The 24,066-nt window shown below is 43.5% G+C and overlaps 2 protein-coding genes across 4 annotated transcripts in view; one reads left to right on the forward strand and one right to left on the reverse strand.

Moving 5' to 3' along the window:
• The window catches only part of CCDC47 (coiled-coil domain containing 47), a 240,077-nt gene extending 226,944 nt beyond the window's left edge, over positions 1 to 13,133 (reverse strand). Inside the window, exon 1 of the mRNA XM_086923806.1 lies at positions 13,048 to 13,133. The gene's annotated coding sequence lies outside the window, so the exon portion shown is untranslated. The remainder of the gene's footprint in view (positions 1 to 13,047) is intronic.
• A 649-nt stretch (positions 13,134 to 13,782) lies between these two features.
• The window catches only part of STRADA (STE20 related adaptor alpha), a 189,016-nt gene continuing 178,732 nt past the window's right edge, over positions 13,783 to 24,066 (forward strand). The window contains exon 1 of one of the 3 annotated variants that reach the window (XM_086923811.1): positions 13,783 to 13,943. The gene's annotated coding sequence lies outside the window, so the exon portion shown is untranslated. The remainder of the gene's footprint in view (positions 13,944 to 24,066) is intronic. The other 2 variants (XM_086923809.1, XM_086923807.1) reach the window with 2 other exon arrangements.

Here is a 24,066-nt window from a genome sequence, read left to right on the forward strand (position 1 = left end):
GTGAAAACAGAGACAGACTAGTTACTATGGACGTAACTGCTTTATACACTCAGATCCCTCAAGATGAGGCGATAGCAGTGCTTACACACTACCTCGATTCCAGATCAAGGCCCATGCAGGTGCCCATCGCATTCATCGTGGACTTGGCAGCTTTCGCCTTAAGGAAGAATTATTTCTGCTTTAATGGCGAATACTACTATCAAGTCAAAGGGGTAGCCATGGGCTGCCCCTTTGCACCGGAATTGGCGGTATTATTTATGGCAATGTATGAGGAGGCGTACATTTATCAAAATAACCCTTACGTTCAATACATCGGAGCGTGGCTCCGGTTTATTGATGATGTTTTTATGATTTGGACGGGCGATAGTGACACTCTTGACCAGTTCCATCAATGGCTGAATGATAGAACGGCTGATATAAAATTCAGCATGTCTAGTTCAACTGAGAGAATTGCATTTTTAGACGTGGAAGTCTTCCCTTTTGAAGGGAAACTGGCGACGACCCTATACAGCAAGCCCACTGACAGAAACAAGTCTTTGATGTTTTCAAGTAATCATCCGAGGAAACTCAAAGAAAATCTCCCATATGGGCAGTTCCTGCGAGTCCGCAGGAACTGCACTTTCAAAGAAGATTTTCAACACCACGCAGCAAAATTAACATCCAAATTGTGTGACAGGGGATACCCCAAGAAACTTGTGAAAAGCTGTATGAGGAGAGCCCAATGGACACCACGCGAGACCACATTAGAACGCAAAACCAAATCAGAATTGAAAAGACAGGTTTGTGTCACGACATATTGCCCAAATGCCAACCAGTTGAAAAAAGTCATAAAGCAAAATTGGCATTTAGTAAAAGATCTGGATGACAGCCTTGTTGATATACCTCTATTTGCCTTCAAAAAGGAAAACAACATCGCTAATCATATAGTCCGGGCTGCCATGCCAGCACCCAAACCCGCGACGTTGCGCCAAATGATGGGGATGCCCCCCATAATTGGACACCATAAATGCGGCACTTGCCTTTGCTGTGAATCCTGTATTGAGGGTTCACTGTTCCAACATAACGGAATTTTCTGGAAACACGAGTCCTTCAGTAACTGCAAGAGCAAGTTTGTCGTTTATGGCATTACATGCCCTTGTCGCCTACTGTACATAGGCAAAACCAATCAGGAGATCCGCCAGCGGATCTCACAACACAAATCGAGAATCAAAAGGAAGATTGAAAACGCCCCTTTAGTGCTCCACTGGACGCGTATGCAACATGCAGTAAGTGACCTGAAATGGACTGTAATTTCCAAAGTGGAAAAGAGTCCTCGTGGTGGTGATCAGAATCTTGCATTGTCAAAACGGGAGGCCTTGCTAATAGTCAAATTTGACACTGCGGTGTCTGGACTGAATGAATTGAGTGAAATATTTAAACTGTAATCAAGTTTCACCTACATTCATTTTCCCTGCCCTGCAGGTAATAGTTGCCCTTAGGAAACCTGTGTGGATCGGTCAATCCAGTCCTGGTTTTCCCTTTCCTAACAGGTACCGGGGAAACACAGTGGGCGTGCACCTTTGACACACCTGTTGTATATATAGGCGGTCGTTTGGCAGCCCAGACAGCTAAGGTGCTTGAGCCAGAGTGCAGCCTTCTCGCCACGCCGTCGTTTTAGGACTTGGACTAGTCTTTAACTGTGAGTACCGCGAAACGCTTGTCCCGCTTTTTCAGTCAGTGTTACTTCCTTATACCACAACTAATTCCTCCCTTCTTTTTTACCACAGTAATCTACCCCTTCTTCAATAAAATGCCCCCAGCGTGCAGCGCCGCGTTGTTGGTAAGATTTCAAGCGTTTTTCCAAACTCGGTCACGCTTAGTAGTCTGAATAGTCTTTTTAGTCCTGCTTTGTTACATTGTTGCAGGGCCTGTAACTCGTTTGTACCAAGCGAGCCGCGCTGAGCGGTCCACGCCCGTGCAATTAATTACGGTAAGCCGCGGCGTCCTCTCCCCATGTCGTGGAACCTCTGACAGCTAAAATTTGAAATTGTACTGACTCGCAGTATGTTGACTCTCTCATAGGTTTTCCCAACTTCCTGAAAAAAGCATCGGTTACAAGAATTTACACGTTTGATGTGCAATTAATCACGGTAAGCCTCGGCGTTACCTATTCATGCCGTGGAGCCTCTGACAGCTAAGATTTGAAATGTACTGACACGCGGTATGTTGACTCCCCCATAGGTTTTCCCAAATACCTGGAAAAAAGCGCCGGTTACAAGAACTTTTCACGTTCCATGTGCCCCTCTGGCGGGTAAGAATTTCCAGCAGTCACAAAACAAGACGTTAGTGTTTCAAGACAATTTCAGTGAACTGAAACTGTTCCCAAACTTTTTTCAGATTTCGTCCCTTGTTTCCTTATCCGACGGCGGTTGCACATGAAAATAAAGGCTCCAGATGAGTAGGTATGGATTGTTCCTGTGCTCATAGAATATTTTGTCGTTGGACTATTAAGAACATTTCCCTGATTATATACATTCCCACTGTCCCTTAGGTGCGACTTCCGTTTGTACAAGTGACTTTGCCCTTGACAAAGCAGCCCCGCCTAGGCAGGTAAGATTAAAAGTCCCCCTTTCTGTTCTTCATGCAGTGTACCTTATTAAGTTCTGTAGGTAATTTAAGCCCCCCTTGACCAACTCTAGGTACCACTTTCCCCAGCTAGTTAGCTGCGAATTTTATATTCGGATGTTATTTCACTAAGGTGGCAAGCTGTGGAGGAGTGGGTGTCACCTGAGTGAGGAATCTTATGTTGATCCTTTCTGATGCACACCCTCTATTACTTCCTCTAAAAATCTTTTCTTTTCTTTTCTCCAGATAAAAAATAAAGGCCCTGAAGAGAATCCTCTCAGATCAGCAGGATTCGAAACGCGTAGGCCCACAGCCACCTTTGAGTCTGCATGGGTGATAAGCTCATATGAATTGCCTTGTTGCTTACCACTACCCTTTGTACATTACTTAGTATATGTTATTTTCGTTTAACTAAACCAGAGAATATTTAAAGTTGTCGAAGAAATGTACGTTTGTTATAAACAATTTTTCATGAATACCATCTAAAATATTTTGCAGACTGTGGCTTTTTCTAGAATTTTTGTGTTTGTTTGTTCACTGTAAATACTGTCCACTGTAATATATTACACATTGTCCTTTTTGTCCTTGAATGGTTGATTGTTGTATGCCTGTGACATGTTTGATTGGATGAAAGATTTCCTTATTCCCTATAAAATTCTTTTTGCACCTAGCATGTAATATTGTCTACTGCCTTTAATATATGTGTTTTGATAAAATTAAACAAAATAAACAAAGCTACCAATCAGCGACCAGCCTTGAATTAATTTTTCAGGTCTAGGGTTCTGATATTTGTTAACTAAATCTTTTGTATCAGTACTGGCATTTGCATTTTGTTTTCCTATATATTGGCTCAGCCATACTGATTAGAGCCACCCCATTTGAGTTTTTCGGTTGCTTCAAAAAGAGGCATACCTTATGTTTTACTTATTTGTAACACAATACTGATATTGCCGACCACATTAAACATGTTAGGATGTTGTCAGAGCATGTGATTTCATAAGAGTTCAATCTATTAATTGGAGAACTTCAAATTGTCACCCTACATAAATCTAAATGAAACAAACGTATGTTTGACATGATATAGACTACCGATTTAAGGTGTGCATTGGTCACACAGACAGGAAGTTAGGTGTCAATCGAAGAGAGGGCGCTACTGCACGCTTAAACAAAAGACTAATCTTAATATTGCCACATAAATCTGCAGCCACATGTGACTTTATTCCACCAGCTAACCCATAAAAATCACACGTTGATTTACTAATACATGTACACATCTCTGTAAAACGTAATAACCCCATGTAAAACATGTTAGCCAAACTACTAACTTTAGTAAAACATATAATTCAGTGGATCTATAGAAGCATAACACGCACACCTGAAAGCAGAAGAAATCGGCAAGCAGCAATGTTGGCAATGCTAGTGCAAGAGAAATAAGTATATGCAAGTCATCGCTCTGCTCTATTCTAAAATCTAAAGACCTAACTGTGTACAATATTTGGTCGAAGACGTTACTATAGGAGCAATGTGCCCGAGAAAGCATACATTTCCTCTTAGCTGCACAGCATTTGTAAGTAGTTGGCTCAAAGGATGGTAAAAGAGAAGCTACGCTTCCTAAGTATTGCGTTTTAACCAGAACAAAAGTTTGCTATTACTGTAATAGGTGCAGTTACAGATATTCACACGTTTGCCTCCTCTTCATGGTTTGAATGTGATTGCGACATACTGTTACTCATAGTCTTTTAATGTTACTCTTAATTGCACTGAAATTATTACAATGTTACACACAAGCAAATCTAAAGTTTGGTAGCTATGTGTAAACAACAACAGAATTAGCATGGGCAGAGTATATGGCTGTACGAAGGGTCACTACCTGCTGTAATCAGTACATTTTAACACACTGCACTTTTGTTGCGCAGCGAATCGGACTGCATGCAAGTGTGCATATAAAAGATGAATATGATCACAGCTAAGCTGCATAGGAATGCTAAGCTACGATTACAATTAACATGACAGGAAATGCATGCGGCGTATAGAAATATGTGTGGCATTTTTTTAAAATATTAAAAGCGATTTTTCAATATGTTGAATTTTAAATGAATGCTAGCATTGAAGTTTAGGTAATGCTTCGATCTCGGACCTGGAGACCTAGGTTCCAGTCTCAGTAAGGGCACTAAACAAAATGAACATCCTGTGCATATGCTCAAATGCCTAACAAAAATGAATGTGTGTCCTCATGTAACGTAACTGATGGTATATAAAGCGCTCTGATGTCAGATTGGTTCAGGTGTAATTCGCACTATATATAAAACTCTAAAAACAATTGTTATTAATTGTTCATTTGCATGCGGCACTATGCATTCAAAAGCAATGCATTAAAGCACGCTCATGTTACTTACTACACAATATGTACTTAGTGAGTTTAGAACAATGTAAACAAGTTAAATAAGGAGACACGGCCTGACGGCCGTGAAACTGAAAGCACGACCGGCCGGCCGTGAAATCCTTTGATGCAGCAGGGGGTGGAGCGGGAAGAGCTGCTGGCGGCACCAAGCTGGGCAACAGATGGCTGGCGATTTGATGCTGTGCACGCGCATTTTAACTCATTGCGCTTGCGCATTGAGCTAAAAGCGCACATGCACTGCATCAAATCGCCAGTCTAGTTAAACTCTGTTTAAGCCCCTATAGTCTCGCAAGCGCATGCGCATTGACAGGCGAGACCTAAAAATGAGACAACAGTGGGAATTCACATTTTTTTGTCCATATTGCATTATAAACTACTTGATAAAAAAAATTAAAAAAATATTTTTAAAAAATAAAAAAGAAGGATGGGGATTGGGATGGATACAAGTTTATCCACCTTTATACTGCAAATCAGTCCATCGTCCCGAAATGTTCTTACAATATGCACGCCTTCACGCATTCGGTTTATGACTTGTTCGAAAATGCTGTGCAAACCCCTAAATGCAAGTCTACAAAATTGGACGGCTACTTCAGGAGTGATGAATGCTGCCTATTTTTTTTTAATCTTCCTCTAATTGAATTTGATGGTAAGTTGGGGTTGTGAAGATCTTGCCTTCGTCCAAAATATCATTACCACCTTCTTTATTAGAGGCAATGGCTGGCAGTCTGCCATTACGTTGCAATTGAGCTGGTGAACACCAGTGCAGAACGTGATCATTCAAATTTTTTTCTTGCAATAAACATGGGCAACAGCCATTCAGAAGCATTGATTGGTGCCATCAGCCCATTTTGAAACCACTCTTTTAGAATCCCTTTCACCTCTCTGTGGGCTGAAAGTTGCATGTTCCTCACATTTTGTATATCAGGATGGGCATCCAGCTTTAAACTAATCTAATTGTTAAAGTCTTTTAGACAACCAAGTTTTTCACTGAATATGTATTTGCACTCTTCTATAATGAGATCTTCAGAATTTTCTTAGATGCTTAAACATAGGGTGGTAGGCTTGGATTTATCAATATATTAGGCTACCATTGTTCAACCATCCTATAATGTTCACATTGTGATCCACTACAAAGATCTTGACCATTATGCCCTATTACTTTTTTTATTATGTATCTTTTGATAACAGAGCAGTAAACACATCTTTACATTACAGTTGTTGAAAACACAACCAAGCATTATTATATTGAGTCATAGGTTGGCATTATTAATCACCTCTGGGCCAGGTCCTTCTTGGCCCACACATATTCTAATGTTACCTTCCGTTGGACTCTAAATTAATCAAGGAGTGTATTGTATTTCCCACTGGGGGCATACATGCGTTCCCTTAGGCCCCATTACTTGAATGTCAGATTTGCTTTAAACACTACTTCAAACGTAATGTTGTGCCCACCATGTACTCTTGGAATTATTCTGCAGGTTTAAAAGGGTGTCTTGCCCCTGAAACCTTCATAGCAATTATGATGATCTTTGACCTGGTATCAACAAAGGATATCACTTAGGTTCACTTTTATACAACACTTTGGTTGATGAATTTGATGATTTTTTTCTTTTTTATTGTGGCAACAAGTAGCACTAAGTTTTACATCACTTCATTCTCATTGATAATTTCTTTATGTTTCTTTACTGTGTAAACATTTTTATTGTGAGAGGTTTTGCATATTTTGTAAAAGTAGCCTCTTTTCCCACAGCCTTTGCATATTTTATTAGAAGCACGGTATTATTTTCCCTGAAGCCAAATAGAAGTAAGATCACATTGATAACATGCATATTTTTGTGGCATAGTCTCTTTGCTTTTGTTTAGCTAGTTTGAGAAGTTATTTGAGTTTTTTTTGCAAATGAGATCAACCTCAGCATGCTGACTGTCAGGTTTGCATAAACGTTTCACTCATTTTGTGGACTATTTAACACTTCTGATGGCCGATATCACTTTGTCGAGGTTCTGGTTCCCTCCTATGGCAAAAACTATTCCCAGTGCTTTTGCACGTGGGTAACATCATTCCCCGATTAGTAACATGAACAAAATGATTCCCAAAGGAACATTCTCAAGGTTGCAACATATGATTCAATTGATTCACCAGGTTCCTAGTCCCGGTAATACACATTGCCCCTCTCCATTATCACTCTCTTTATTGAAATGAACTCGAAACCTCTTTTTTGAGTCTATAAAAACATTCCACTCAAGTTTACCTTCCTCTGTTTCAAATGGTGCAATATGATTGAATAGTCTTCGGCGCTCAATACCAGAAATCATAAGTTTAATGCCTGCTTCCTTGCGGGTTGAAAATGGTTGTAGCAATAGCGTCTAGAAGTTTTTCTAAACATATGATTCACTGGGACCAACTCTCTATCGGAGGCCCTGGGACCACAAGAAAGGTGCAAGGAATAGTCCATGCATTCATTACTCTTGCCATTATTCATATATAAATATATATTCTTCTTATTAACATATAAATATATTTCTCTTAATATTTCAATAGCAATTGAACTTAAAATAAATTGGAGACATAATAGTTGCTTTAAATTGAGACATTATGTGAAGATTTGTCAATTAGCTAAATGTATAAATGCGAGTATTTTTGAAGAAAGGGATACCTACATAGGTTGCAATTGGCAGTTTGAATTTCAAAAAATTAGAATGGAGGGGATTGGAACATTCCCACTCATATCAGCTCCACCCAGGATATAAGACCAAACGAGAAGCTCACATATATGTACGAGTCCAAAATAGAGAAATCTCATATGGGAAAGATATCCCTACAAACAGTAAAGAGACAGGGTTACAAAAAATATTGCTGCACAAGAAGTAGACATCGTTGGACTTTTTTCTTTAAAATCATCCTTTATTTTCTTTTTTCTAGGGACTCGTGGCTTGATTAGACTACGCGAGATTGGACTAAAACTTGATGCGTTCTCTACCTGAAACACGAAAAGTTTTTATTTTTAAGGACGTTACGGGGTAAGTTGTTTTTAAATTGCCATTATAACAATAACACTTGGACTTTGACTTATCGACGTCCTGACACCTGAAGACTTTGATTAAATTGACTTTCTATCTTGGTGTTAAAGAATGTAGGACTATTTGGATAACTTTTGATATACTTCTAAAGATTGGTTAACTCTGGGTAAAATGTGCTTATGTGTATTTAATGCTGAAATGGTTACCACACTCGATTTGAACTTTGTTTTATAAGTGATGGCGAGTTTGAATGAACATGAAGCTCTTTCCATGTAGTTTAGACCACTTGCAACAAATGCCACGATATTCTTGTATCGTTTATCCTCTTTGGTTTTTTGTTCAACACCACTTTTTATAGCACTTTAAAAAAGCCACACGGGATTAACCCAATTAGTCATACATATTTGATTACATGTCCGCAATGTTCACTGATTCAACCACTTTGACTAAACCAGCCAGCCGTTGACATGCTTGAAGAGCAGCATGCACAGCGCCTACCAACAATGAACGCCATCACATGTGCCACCTGGTGATGGGTATAGTCTTTATAACCTTGACAGTTCATTTCACTTCATTCCATCAGTAATATTTTTCAGAATTAAACATCCCCTGAAGAAGGGATATCCAGCCCGAAATGCACTGGCATTGTTAAATAAGAGGATTTAATTTGTGAATTGATCCACCAGCTAATGTACAGGAAACGCTGCAATTTCATCAATGTGGAAATACAATAGAGTAACCAATCGAAAAGACAATCAAGTGAAGTCTAATTAATTTGAATAAGGTCACGAAATTGGGTGAAATTTTCCCAAACGGGAGTCCAGAAGTGCAACTAGGGGGCATGCTACTTCGAGATAGTTATAAGTATTTACAAACCATACATTTTTTCTTTTGAAGAGGCATGCTTTGTAATATTCTTGGAGAGTGTTTAGTCACTCCGTTCTCATATTTTGGACAATACAGTAGTTTTCTTTTACTTTTCTGGTAAGCATGGTATACTTTAGCTATTCTTGGAGTATAGGCGGACTTGAATACCTTTTCTTCTCATGATGAATGGTGGGGTCTTTGTCGCTCATGTAATGATCCTAGGTGAATAGGATTAGCTAAGACTATGCAGAGTTACAGGAGACTAAAGTGAATCTATAGGTCTTAATAGCATTGGGTAAAAGCAATACGGTTGCTATGATTATAATCCCTGGCACAACAAAAACTTGAGCCCCTGCAGAGTACATGGAGGGGCCCCCTTTCGTGCTCACTCGGGAGCTCTCAGTCCAGGGTAATGTGCTGAGTGGGCCTCCTAAAGCTATAGGGCCGACGCTATGTGGGGACCTTTGTTATGCCACTGGTTATTATACAAAATGCAAAACAAGGAACTGACATAAAAAAAACTGTGTTTGGAAAACAACTATCACTCAGGAGAAAGCATGATGATAGTTGCATAAACACAAACCGAGTGAACACCACATTATTTTTTGTATCTCATAAAGGTATGTTACCCAATTAATTAGTATTTGTTTGCTTAATACTTTTACAGCAAATGATGCTTGTTTTTGTCTGTATGATATGTTGTTTAAATTTGTGTCTATTTTTATCTGCTTTAAGAGTGACTGTTTTTATGTCTTTTATAACAACCTTGAAGAAGTCCCTATATATAGGGATGTAACACGTTGGCTGCGTCCTTGTCCCTGCTTTTAATGTGCAAGAAAATAAAGGATGTTTTTTCTGAAAAAAGTCAAATTATGCGTGATGTCTATTTCCTATGCTGCAATATTTTTGTAACTGTCTCGTCACTCTTTGGAGGGATATCTTTCCCGTATGAGATTTCTCTATTTTGAACTCATACGTTTGTGTGTGCGCTTCTCGTTCGGTCTTAAATTTTGTTATTTCTAAGGACTTTTGGACAACTGTCCGTAAGAGTGAGCACCTATTGTTCGTGGAACTGTACAGAGTGTGGTAAAAGTAGATCACAATCGTTGTGCTGATTTCTGCATTAAGCTTGACCCAGAAGGTTGGCCATAGGCAGAGAAAACTCCTAATCGATCTCATTGAAATGATGCAAACATCGCATCGAGCTTCTTTTCGACCCACCAGGTCAATAACAGGAAAGACAGTTGAAGAGCCCATCAGGGGTGCAGGAGGCATGGACACCAACACGGATAGGAGCTGCCTTCACCCAAAATCTGACACACTGAAAGCCCTGGCAGCCCTTAGGAAGGCACAATACATGCCAAGGATCAGCTACACTGGTTAGGGTCCTGTTATCATCCCCAAATAAAACTATGTAGCAACAAGGACACATGAGAACAGTTAAATTGTTTATTCCAGAAGTGCAATCCTGACAGAATGCTGCTAATGACCAATAGTTAAGTTAAATTGCTCAGAACATTCTATTACAACAGAGCGAGGAAAGTTGCACGCACATGCATGAAATAGAAGAGGGAAAAGGGGAACAAGATAAATGAAGTGAACAATATATAATATTAGGAGACACCTCAAAATGGAAGTATCTAAAGCAGTTGTGTGACTTTATGGTCATTGAACTATCTTACATATGTCTGATTAAATATCACTTGAGAGGTATTGAAAATGTTGTTGACACTCTTTGGACAGTAATATATGTGTTTTCAGGTTTAAAACTACTATTCAGGGATTGTGTGCAAGATGGCAATACACTTCAAATTATAGTGCCCTTTTGTTGTTTGTCCACAGATAATGTGTCAGATACAATCCCCATAAAGAAGAGTACTATGCTCATAATGCATTGGGGGCTTTAAGAGACATCTGATGTTTGTTGAGCAGCACTGTTTACTTGTAGAGTGTATTAAAAAAAAGCATGAAAAATAATGGGAACTATAAAGAAAGATTGAATCATCACCAGTAATCTAAATCATACAAGTTGAACATAAAGACAGACATTGAAATAGCTACTGGACTCGGTCCTGAAACATTCCCTCTGTATAAATCAAAAGACTCAATGACAGTACAGTCAATGTGGAGGGCTAACGGTTTTTTCTATGACAGGAGCAAGGTCAACAAATGATACCTTTTTAACTTCAGAAACTACCAAAGTGCTTTCTGTGCACCAAGTATCGCAACAAAAAGCTCAATTTTCCTACAATCAATGCTTACACACAACCAGCTTTGTGATCCTGGCTAAAGCTTCTTCCAACGATTAAAATAAAACGAGGCACCGTTTATAAATCTACTAATAAATTAATTTTACACCACTGAAAGAGGCTCAACATGGTCAGATAATGTAGGCAGTGTGCTCCCCTCTTGGACTGTTAACATTTCTTACTGGATGTTGGGATGCAATTAGGTGCTTGGATGGGTTAACCGTTTGAAAAACTGAAAGTGGTATGCCAAGCACTTCCAAAAGACAGGGCTGCTCCTTGCGAATGACGGACGAGTAGCATGAAAGATGAGTCGAAGGATAACTGTTTTTACTGTGCTAACACTGGACGACAAGCACTTAACTTAAGTACAAACAGCATTAAGGACTTACTGCACCTGAATGCAAAGGAAGAGAGGAAATGTGCTAGCATTCACTGCGGTCTATCTGGCCAAATAAAAGTGGTCACAACTTAAAAATAATTACATGCAAAAGCATTTTTTTCTTCACAATTGCGGATAACATGCTACTGAAATGTAAGTAATTCTGCAAACTAATTTCGAAACTAGTTATTCTCTTCTGCTATTGTACTGCAGTGCAGCCTTCAGTGATTTCTCCACGATTTAATCTTGCTGTTTATCTATGGTCCTTCTTTTAAACCTGAACAGGGTTGTGCATCTTCCAGGCATGCATTAATTATCATCACGACTGAATGTAATACATTTCGTGACGTGACTAGTCAACGAATCTCCACGAAGATAAAGACAGTTAAAATTGGAAATCCACGCACAGCTTTGAAACTGGACACCTCGATTAGCCTCGCTGCAACATTGTAACTTATTGTGTAACTAAAACAAGGAGAAGATGCTTAAAAATAAATATTTAAAAACTCACTGAGAGCAAACTTAGCTCTGCAGTCAAGATCTATTTAACACAGTGTTTCTGAGCTTACAGATACCGCGCTCTGCTCATTCTCAGGAAAGGCTTAAGTATTTAAATGCCAGTGAGATAAGCAGCCTCCGGGGATTTAATGACCCGGGGATAAAAGCTAGGGTGTACACACAAAGTTATCATTATTCGCAAAGGCAACCAAAACTTGGAGAACACAGCATCGCTGAGCAAGGTATTGTCACGAAGCTGAACTATTATTTATGTTGGATGTAGCGTAAAGACCAGTTCTGCCAACTTTGGAACTGGGGAATCAGGTTAGAGTATCCTCGTCGACTCAACATTCTAGGCAACTTATTTAATCACCACCCATGTCTACCAAAAATGAATATGTCCTTCTGTAATGTAACTAACTGCTGCTCATGTAAAGCGCTCCAAAACCTTCGGGTCGAGTTCCCCCTACATAAAACTGCAAAACATAAATGTGATGCAAAGAGGGCTTCTTGGACAACTCTAAAGCATTGAACACAGACGTTTCTACCCAGCAATCTTTAGCCTCTAATCAAGTCTCTGCAATCCCCTCGAGATCGGTCACCCTCCTACCGGAAAGCCACGGGAGTTCCACTCGTCAGATTCTGGGAGATGGCAGGTCTCCAGAGAAAAGACTGGTAGCATGCCCCTCCCTACCCGACTCAAGTATAAGTCTTTCGCAACCCAATCTAATCAGAGCACTCGGATTCCAAACTGCTGCAAGCCTCCTTACACTCTACGCATTATCTAGAAAAACTGAGACTTGACTGTAGCGCTCACTTTGTGACCCCACTAATAAGTACTCATGGCCTGCCTGGTCACTTCAAGTGTGGCACTGCTAGTACACCATCTCGACCTCTAACCCTTAAACGTTACGACCTACCTGCAGAAGTAGTGCTCTCCCATCCACTATACTAAGCCCTCACATACAAAAAGATATTCAGAAAAGCCTCCCTTTAACAATACACTGGGTACCCAACCCTGCTGTTCTTACCCACAGCTCCGACTGTCCAGAACTCCTGGCTTAAAACCAGGCAGCAAAGGAGACAGTTCACAGCCGTGGTCGAACGTGTTCTACGTAAAGCGTCACGGCTGAGTTCTAGCTGAAACACAAAAAGGAGACTAAGGGATTTCAACCAGAAACGCTACAATTGGGGGCCATCTTGGAACGGGCGCATTGTACAGATAGCAATGAAGATGTTCCCACATGATTTTCAAATAAATGGTCGGGGTGGAGGGGAGGGCTTTGCAACTAATAAGGTGATCGTTGTTCATCATTGTTCCTCACACATATATTCTTATTACCGTATTTAGAGCAAGCACTGCAAAGTTGTGCTAACCAGTTACTTTTAACAAATGCAGTAGAGAGAAAAAAATAATTCTAGTAGTAGGGAAACTATAGTGATTTCGGATTGGTTTGGCAGAATTTTAGATTGGGCTCGTTCATTGGATGCGGATGTTTCTCAGCTGCTCAATCTGAGGGGTGGGAGGGATGGAAGTCCCTGAGTTTGTTCACGTCCGTAGACAACAGTACAAGGCAACGGTAGCAATGTTAAATACTTATCACAATAATAGACGCAGGCGAACTTTATTAAGTCTCCATTCATCCTCTTCGACCGCCATTTAGCTACATACATTAAATAGCTTTAAGTTTAAGTAATGAATTAGCTAGCCAATCGGAGAAAATCAGTTGCAAACGGGGTGGAGCTTATAATTGCGCATGCGCGGCGGAAAAAAAGTGTCTTTTGTCACGTGACATGTCATAGAAATACCAGGCCGTTTCTTGTAATGGACTTTATCGTTCCGTGTCTGTGATCAGCTTGCCCCTTGACTGAGCAGAGGTGGGGGCGTGGATCAGCTTTTTCGCTGAGTACGTGACGGATTAGCAAGGTAGGCAAAGGAGTGTGTATGCTAAGCAGGCAGTCGTTTGAGTAAAATCACCCGTTGTTGGTCGCTCCTGGTGTTGCACCTTATGATGATGTTAGATATTGTTAGTGTGCACGCCCGACACCAGACAAAGTTGATCAGCAACGACGTAGTTTACAAATGATGACGTTAATACTGACCCACACATTAAGCCTCATATGCACTTATGTTGGGCAATAGAAAGGTGATTGCTCTATAAAAGGCAGTCATTTTTCGGTGAAGCCTACCAGAGCGCGCAAACTGCCTACAGTCAACTTATAGCTCGCCAATGCTTGCATTGGATGGCTTTATTGTCCTCTCATTTGATTGTTTTCTTTTTTTTATTCAAAGGCTTTCATTGTCCATCTTATGCTTGACATATCACCTGGGGCATAGTCTTTTTATCGTCCTCCTGACTGATTGATTGACTGTTGTCCTTCTACTGCCCAATTTTATGAAACTACTTTTTCTTTTTAGGTCTCGCCTTTTCTATTCCGCAGGAATGGATTGGAGAGAATTCTAGTGGTCAACATACTCATCAAACTATAGCTTTTTCGGTGCGGTTTTCTTCGAGTTCACGTGGCCACAGGCACGTGCTTTTGGGCCATAAACTTTTTTTTCATGAGCTTTTGTTGTTTTTCATTGGCTCTTCACTTTGTCCACGCCTCATTGAAGCTGCTCCCTCCGCCCACCTTCTGTCTGTCCTGCGCGTGCCTCTTGCTTATCTCACCGAAGCACGACAACATTCAGACGTGCACTCTTTCCAAGCATACCCTCCCCTGCCTTCAACTTGCGGAAACACGCACACTAAACACAAACAGCCCACAGACTCTCTCCCATTCACGCACGGCAACACGCACACGTCGACAACATTCGGACGTGCACTCTTTCCAAGCATACCCCCCCTGCCTTTAACTCGCAGAAACACGCACACTAAACACAAACAGCCCACATACTCTCTCCCATTCACGCACGGCAACACGCACATGTGGACAACATTAAGACGTTGATAAGCGCGGCTCAAATCCACCCGAGTGACTTACCGCACTCACCTATAATTACCAAGTAAGAAGTCAGCTGGACAGTGGAGAAGAAAAAACAAAGTATTTCTTAGGCCACAAACTCCCATATGAGAGGACCCTGTCTGACCTCACCCCTAAGAGTGCGCAGAGAGGACTGCCTCCTCTCACCACAGCAATAAATTATAACATGGTACAGCAGAGTAGAACACGCCCATAATGGAAAAGTACTGGACCCCAGAAAGGGTGAACAATGGCCTCATACAAGAGGCATCTGCACCTGCAATAGCAACATTTGGTTATCTCTGCCCAAGGCCACCGAGCCAGGCCTCAGCGTCTCCAGAGCCTGCGAACATTATAGATAAGAGTTTGTTGCCAGTTTCGGTCACAATTAGCTAAGAAACGAAAACTGCTGCGTTCAGGGTTTTTCTATTCCTACTGGAGAGAGGATGAGCGAGTGCGACTCGCGCACTGAGAGAAGCACCCATAATGGTGGCACACAAGCTAAGCTAAGAATACTAGATCTTGATACATGCATAAATGAATCGTGATTACATGTATAAATGAATCATAAAATGGAGAGTACAAACATAAATGCGTAAATGAATAAATCCTTAGTTAGACACATCAGGCTAACTCATATATGCTAAGAGTAAATGGGTGGGGCATCGGAAAATGAAACCTATCAACGTGCACTCTTTCCAAGCATACCCCCCCTGCCTTTAACTCGCGGAAATACGCACACTAAACACAAACAGCCCAGAGACTCTCTCCCATTCATGCACTGCAACACGCACACGTCGACAACATTCAGACGTGCACTCTTTCCAAGCATACCCCCCCTGCTTTTCACTCGCGGAAACACGCACACCGAACACAAACAGCCTACAGACTCTCCCCCATTCACGCACGGCAACACACACACCAAACACAAACAGCCCACAGGGAGCATAAGACCAGCACACGTGGTAGTAATGAAAACTATACAGAGTCCAGCCGCTGCGCACCAAATTCGATCTTTTGGGACTCACATGCAGCTTACGTTACGAGCAAGATGGCTACCGGCGTTCATCCAGCCTATCAGTGCCACGCATCGAAAGCCCCCCCGTGTCCCTATTACCCAGAAGCCCAGCACCATAGAGAGACACAGGACAGCTGGCACTCTCCTAGATGTCCATGCTCTACAAATCGGGACACTAACGATAAATGCATTTTTGGTCCGAGGAGTTAAAACACCCTCTTGTGTCTGCAAATAAATCATCATTTTGGGTCAGAAATAACAAGGAACACCAATCCATGCAGTTATTCAAGGACAGAGGTCTGAGGATAACTAGCACCATGACAGGTTATAGACTGTGACCGGCACAACTGCAAAAATTATTCACGCACGGCAACACGCACACGTCGACAACATTCAGACATGCACTCTTTCCAAGCATACCCCCCCCTGCCTTTAACTCGCGGAAACACGCACACCAAACACAAACAGCCCACAGACTCTCTCCCATTCACGCACGGCAACACGCACACATCGACAACATTCAGACGTGCACTCTTTCCAAGCATACCCCACCCTCCAGCTTTTCACTCGCGGAAACACGCACACCAAACACAAACAGCCTACAGACTTTCTCCTATTCACGCACGGCTACACGTCTGGGGCCTAACCACCCCAGGAGACTGGAGTGCTTTAATCTCAGTCGTAAAGATTCTAATCTGTTGTCGGCCATCCGCTGTGAAATGCAAATATAAACTAAAGGGAACGAAACTCGCCTTCTCACCAAATACCCTAAAATACAAGGGAACCAACTTTAGAAACACTGTGAAAACCACCACGATTTTTTTACACAGACTATTATATGCAGGTAAAATGCTATTTTTTTTTTTTATTCTTAAGTTTGTTAGTGCAAAGTTACACACCAGAAACGCATAACACCAGCCGTCAGTGCCTGCTTAGGCCATGCACACACACCAACACTGTAAATGCCTAGAAATTTTAAGTGTGCGGATTAAGAAAAATACCACATTTAGTATGACACAAAAATGAGTACTAGGATTACGCGAAACAATTTTGTATTTGTATATTTGTGGTGCGAGTGCTCCTTTAACACTTACTCACACTTTTTATCGCCATGTTTTGCAAACCTCAATAGTGAACACAAATTCCAAATATTGTGGAACTCTACACAGCCCTCACTCACACTGCACAAAGTCTTCGATCGCACTGCATACAGGCCTCAATCAGTGCATACAGCCGTCACTCAGTGCACACAAACATCATTCACAGTGCACACAGCCCTCAAACAGTGCAAACGGCCCTCAAAAAAGTGCACACAGCCCTCCGTCACACTGCACACACACAACATTCACTCACAATGCACACAAACCACACTCAGTTCACACAGCTCTCACTCACAGTGCACACAGCCCTCACTCACAGTGCACACAGCGCACTGCGCACACACAGGCACTGCATACACACACCAGCACTGCGCGCACTCACAGGCAACAACATCTATCCGCACCACCACAGCATCAATCCATGCAAAAATTCAACAACAACTATTTATAAAATCTTCGCTCAAAGTTTCAAACTTTATTACAAATGCCACAATTTTTTAAAGATTTCACTTCTAATCTTAGATATTCTTCACCAAAAAAAACACTGAACATAATATTCACAAAAGATATTTTGGAAAGTTTACAATATTGCCATTATACATTATAAATAACTTTTATTTCAATATTAATTAATTAACCCAAAAAAAATTATATTAGTAAGATATATACATCTAAGTCACGTAAATACAAAACATGTGGGATTACAAATGCTATAAGTGTCACATTTGCTAAAGTTAAAAGTATTGGCATTGTAAATCACAAAACATAAATATCAAATGTCATTTACAAAACCAATAGCTCCAACTTTCCTACTGCGAGACCTATTGGTAACGCCAGTGCTTGCTTGTAAAGCACTCCATCAGACTGCGTGTTTTCTAGCTCTCCCTCTTGTGTTTCTCATATCCCCCGCCAAATATTCGACCCACCCATCTGTGTGTTTGCTCTCATCTTGTGGCCACTTCCTTATCACCTTTACACTTATATCCTCATCCCCTTCACTTTTCTCTACCTCTTGCGCTTCTCCCTTGTGTTGCTGTCTCCCGCATGTGCTTCTCGCCCCACCTCTGTGTTTCTTTTTTCCTTGTACCCACCCAGTTGCTTCACCCCAGTCTAAGTCACATCCAGCTATTTAGATGAGGTCATAAAAAAACATAAATGAGTGCCATTGTCATTCTGTAGCCGTTCACATACGTGCATGTTTGCAGAGGCTGCATCATTGGAGCCCCCCCTACTGTACCAAACCGCATGAGCAATAAGAATAGATCTCGCATTATTGAAAGGTTGAGCTATTGACGTTACTAATAATAATGCAACGCCAAGAGCTCAAGCTTTCAGTAATTCAAGGGCTATTACATTGCAAAGCACTTGCGGCAACTGCGCTTTAGCTTTCAACATCTTAAGCTAAAGCCCAGGTGCTGTGATTGCTTCAATTTCTATTTCTTTACTTTTGAAGTAATCACAGCACCTGCGCTTTAGCTTAAGCTATTTAAAAGCACGGGTGCTGCGATTGTTACGCAAGTAGAAACAAGCATTTACAATGCAATGGTCTCGGCATTATTAAAGGTAGAACTATTGGCATTGCTCATGACATTTTTTTTTTAAAATCATAAATAAATGACATTGTCATTTACATTGCCAATAGCTTAATCGCTTGCAAATGCATGACCTATTGCATTGACACCCACAGAGCCAAACACACAAAGCCACCCACACACACATACAGAGCCACCCACAGAGTCATTCACATAGACACCCACACACACACAGAGCCACCTACACAGTCACTCTCACACAGACAGAGCCACCCACACAAAGAGCCACCTACAAAAACAGCTACACACACCGAGCTACACACACCGAGCTACACACACCGAGCTACACACACCGAGCTACACACACCGAGCTACACACACCGAGCTACACACACAGAGCCACACACACAGAGCCACACACACAGAGCCACACACACAGAGCCACACACACACACACACACTGTGAGAAGTTGGCCTGGTATATAATGCTCACTAGTTCTAGTGATCACTTTGTACCATGCCAAGCAACCCTTATGATGATGGTTGTAATTCAACCTTGTAGACCAGTTATCCTAGTGGTAACGTGGACAAAGCAGTCTTAGGCTAAACTCTGAAAGGCATGTGAAGCCAGCTGTTATACCATACACAATCCCCTTGAATACCAAATGAAAGGGACACCACACAGATATATATTGAAAATATATATTGATTTATTAACTATTAAAATCCCCTGGACTCTTTATGAGCACAGAAGCACAAGCGTTAAATCACAAGACAGTTTAAAATACACAAAAGTTGCACAATATGGATGAGCCCTAGGGGCCACCTAAACCATATACTAAATAAGTGGTATAAGGGATACCAGGAGGAAAGTGAAGAGGCCTAGGGCCTGGGGAATCGCTGGAGCTATTCGAGACTGGAGTTAGCTAAGTCGGGAAAGGCCCACGGGACTCGGGTGCAGTGTCCAAAGTGCACGCACTTCTCAATACAAAGTCTATGGTGCGTAAAAAGCACAAAGTTAGAAAGTTAGGAACCTTCCGAGTGACCTACGGAGCTGAAACTTAAAACACAGGCCCTTGGGATGTGTACCAGTGCAGGAGCACCGGCGGAGCTGAGTTACCTCACCCACAGGAAGCGGGTGCACAGGGTCGAAGATGTGTCGGGTTTCGTCACGCTGGTCGATGGTGCTTGGAGCAGGAGATGCTGCAGGCGGCTCGATGAGAAGAGTTCCGGTGGATCCAAGGGTGGATCTGTAGATGTGAAGACCTGAAAGCAGAGGGGACAGTGTTCAAAGTCACTAGCCAGTGACTGCCGTGGAACCAGAGTGGAACCAGGTGATGTCGGGTGCAAACAGGCGTTGTCGGGTAGCTTCTTTCTGCAGCCACGTGGATACCCGGGGTCGAGGACGTCCAGGAGTCGGTCACGAGCTGTCCCACGTAGGCTTCTCGCTGTTGGCGGTGTCGGCGACCTGATCGGAGCAAACAGGCCTTGGCAAATGCAAGCCACGCAGAAGTTGAAAGATGCTGTTCACTCGGACCAGCAAGGTCAGAGCGGGTGCTCCTTTTCACAGGAGCTTGGGTAGGTCTGGAGCAACCAGACCTGCTGTTTAAATCTTCGGGTTCGTCGCCAAGATGGCCGCTGGCCGCGTGGCTAGTGGCCGGGATGGCGCGTCGAGTGGCACAATGCAAAAGGGCCCCACGCAGATCGTGGAGATGCTGGAGGGCTGATCTTCGGTGCAAGGGCTGCTCGGTGGTGGGGGTTCTCAATCCCCAAAGCACAACGTCGAGGATGCCTCAGAAGCTGCGCAGTCAGCTTTTCGGGTGTCTTTCAAGAGGTCCGGTCCCACGTCACTCGGTGCCTCCACGGGTCCCTTCTTTGCAGGGACTGTGGATCGGGCTCTGAGAGGTCTGGGAATCTGGTTCTTGTCGGGCTCTGGGCTCGGGCTCCGGCGGGAGGCGGCGGCAAAGCAGACGTCGAGTTGCTGGTTGGTACCTGTGTTCACAGGGTGGTCACTCCTTGGCCACAAGGGAGATTCTTCTTCAGTCTTCTGTGCAGCAGAATGTCGAAGTCCAGTCTTCTTCTTAGTTTTAAGTTGATTTCGGGATGATCTGCTGTGCAATGGCACTGCTCCCCCTCTTATTCCAATCTAGGGGGTGGATCACCTACTAGGTCCCTCCTCTGGGAGGAACCAGGAAGGGGGGCGGTTACACCCCCTTTCCTTTGTCCAGCTCCGCGCCAGGACTGGGGCTGGAAGGCCCCAGAACCGGTTTGGGCTGGCCTATGCACGGGGACACCTTGTGTGCCCCGGGCATGTCTGATTCTATTCAGCCCTGTCCTACCCAATACACAAAATCCTGTCTGGGGTGGTGCTCGCACCTCCCAAGGCAGGAAACCCTTTGTCCAGGCCACCATCTGCCGAGTTTCGGTCAGCAGCAGGAGGCCAGACTTGTGTCTGTGGTGGCAGCGTCCATTTTGTGGAGCTGAGGCTCTGTTTAACTTTAACCGGGGTTAAGGCTACACACATGTCGTGTCCCTCTAGAAGGGTGGAATGCTATCCCCGTCGCCAGAATTGGCGAGGGGATAGTATTCCAATTCGTATGACACCTTACTCGACATGTTTTGATAAAGCCAAACCAAAGATAGCATTTAACCGCGAGGATTATAATGCACTTAAGAGTATATGGTATGGCAATATCCCGGAACAGCTTAGGGAGTTGTTCCCGACAGCTGCAGACAGGCTCAGCTCATGCTAGAGCACCATCTCACATATTTCCAAGCACTCTGCCTCCAGGATTGATGAGGCCTTCCATAGGAGTGGCTGATAGGAACATATGTGTCCAGTTTAGGGTTAGGCACAGACATACTGTACCTAAGTAAGAGGTGGTTACACCGACTTACCCCAGCTGAGTGATCAGCCAGTTGTGTCAAATATGGAGGCCAGGCCAGGGGTGGCATAATACATGCTGCAGCCCCTGGTAGGCCTTGGATACACCTATGCCCTGGGCACCTAGGGTGCACTTATACAGGGGCTCATAAGGTGAACCAGTTCCAATTCGTAATGCACCTAGAGTGCATTGGCAGTAATTTAGAGAGAGAACAGCAGGCTGTGGGTCTGATTAGCAGGCCCACAGCCACATTAAGTCAGAAACCAGTGAAGCAAAAAGCAAAAATTTGGGGTGACCATAGGATAGCAGACCCTACTCTCCTACACACACACAGAGCCACACACACACCTAGACACACACACACACACAGACACAGAGCTACACACACACACACACACACACACACACACACACACACACACAGAGCCACACACACACACAGCCACCCACACAGAATTTCACCTATAACTGAGTCTGCTTCTTGGAAAGCGGGGAAGAGGCGACTCTTTGATACCGACTCCAGCAGTTGGTGTCCGTAAGGGGCAGATCCTCATTCCTTTCCATGCACTCACACTTCTAACTGCTCCTAAATGTCTGTGGAGGGATGTAGCGGGAAAATGTCGCCTTCCTGGTGGCATTGGCCCCTTTCTGAAATGGATTCCTAGTGGTTCCCAGACACTTAACAGCTGCTGACCTATTCACATGTCTACAGTCTGCAAAAATGTGCTCCCTCCTTGCTGCGACAAACTGCAACATTTGGGGACAGACACTGTTGCTGAGGGACTGGTGCCAGTGTAGGGAGACAGGCAGACTCTTACTGGTGTAAGGACGGACATGGTGTTTGTGCAGACCTCAGTGGTGAGGATGGGCACTGATGCTGCGAGGCATACACAAGTGTAAGTGGCGACGGATGTTTGGGAGGGACATGTATGGGGATAGACACTGGTATGAGGGACAGATACTGGGGGAGGGGTGGACACTAAGCGACAGGCACTGGTGAAGTGGAACAAACACTGGCGACAGGAGCCAGACACAAGTGTAGGTGGCAACAGATGTATGGGGAGGGACATCTATGGGGATAGTACTGGTATGAGGGACAGATACTGGTGTTAGGGCAGATATTGGGGGAGCGGTAGACAATAAGCAGCAGACCCTGGTGAAGGGGAACAGATACAAACAGACACTTGTGTAGGTGACGACAGATGTACAGGGAGGGATATGTATGGGGATAGAGACTGGTATGAAGGAAAGAGAACTGGTATTAGGGCAGATATTGGGGAGGGGTGGACACTAAGCGACAGACACTGGTGAAGGGGAACAGACACAAACAGACACTTGTGTAGGTGATGACAGATGTACAGGGAGGGATATGTATGGGGATAGAGACTGGTATGAGGGAAAGAGAACTGGTATTAGGGCAGATATTGGTGAGGGGTGGACACTTAGCGACAGACACTGGTGAAGGGGAACTGACGGCTGGTGAAGGGGAACTGACGGCTGGTGAAGGGGAACTGACGGCTGGTGAAGGGGAACAGTCAGTGCTGCTGAGGGACGGGTACTAGTGTATGGGAACAGGCAGACACCTTTGTGAGGACAGACACTGGTGTTGGGGCAGTCAGAAATGAGTGTAGGTGGCAACAGATGTCCGGGGAGGGACATGCATAGGGATAGACACTGGTATGAGGGACAGATATTGGGGGAGGGGTGGACACTAAGCAACAAACGCTGGTGAGGGGGAACAGACTGGTGAATGGGGTTTGAGAAAGAGATGAGCTGTGGGACCGGTGTGGGAGCGAGTGCGATAAGGGAGATGAGACAGGCGACAGGGCTCCCCGGCATACTGAGGGGGTGGGAGACCGTGAGGAGGCGACAAAGTGACACATGAAGAGGGGAGGGTGCGCGGGAGAGAGAAGGGAAAGGAGATTGAAGAGAAAAGAGGGAAGGCCAGGAAAGAGTGGAAAGACCGAGGAGGGAGAAAGAGCGAGAGAGACAGACAGAAAAAGAAATAGTCAGCCATATGGATTCAACATGACTTAATGTTTTGTCAGCATCTCGCCCACTGGAAAGCAGCCTCACTTCAGCCTTCTTTAAAACTGCAAACAGCTAGAAGTGGTTTTCAGAGGCTGGAATGTGGGGAACTCTCTTTTTCAATGGAGTGACACACACTAGATGAAGTCTCACCGCGGGCCCGATCCAGCCCATGTGAGGGCCAGGGTACAACGTGCAGGCTTTCATGAAACATCTACTTTTACTACAAGTTGGAAAGGTGGCAGTTAAAGTTCGTATAAACTCAACAGGGACACTTGACACCTCGATCTATTCTCTCAAGGCACAGGATCCATTACAATGTGACCTCAAGCCCCCTAACCAGGAAGACAGGCCGCCTGGAAGGCGACTGGTACGATAGCTCAATGCATGTACAGCAGATAGCTGTCTGTAACCTTAATGTCAGGTTTTCGAATTCTGGTGGGGCCACGCAGACTTGCATGCATATAAGGTCGATTAAATGACTATGTCCAATACAGCCATCTTAACCAAGTGCCCACAAACA

The sequence above is a fragment of the Lissotriton vulgaris genome, chromosome 5 (assembly GCF_964263255.1).
Source record: "Lissotriton vulgaris chromosome 5, aLisVul1.2, whole genome shotgun sequence".
Taxonomy (NCBI): Eukaryota; Metazoa; Chordata; class Amphibia; order Caudata; family Salamandridae; genus Lissotriton; species Lissotriton vulgaris.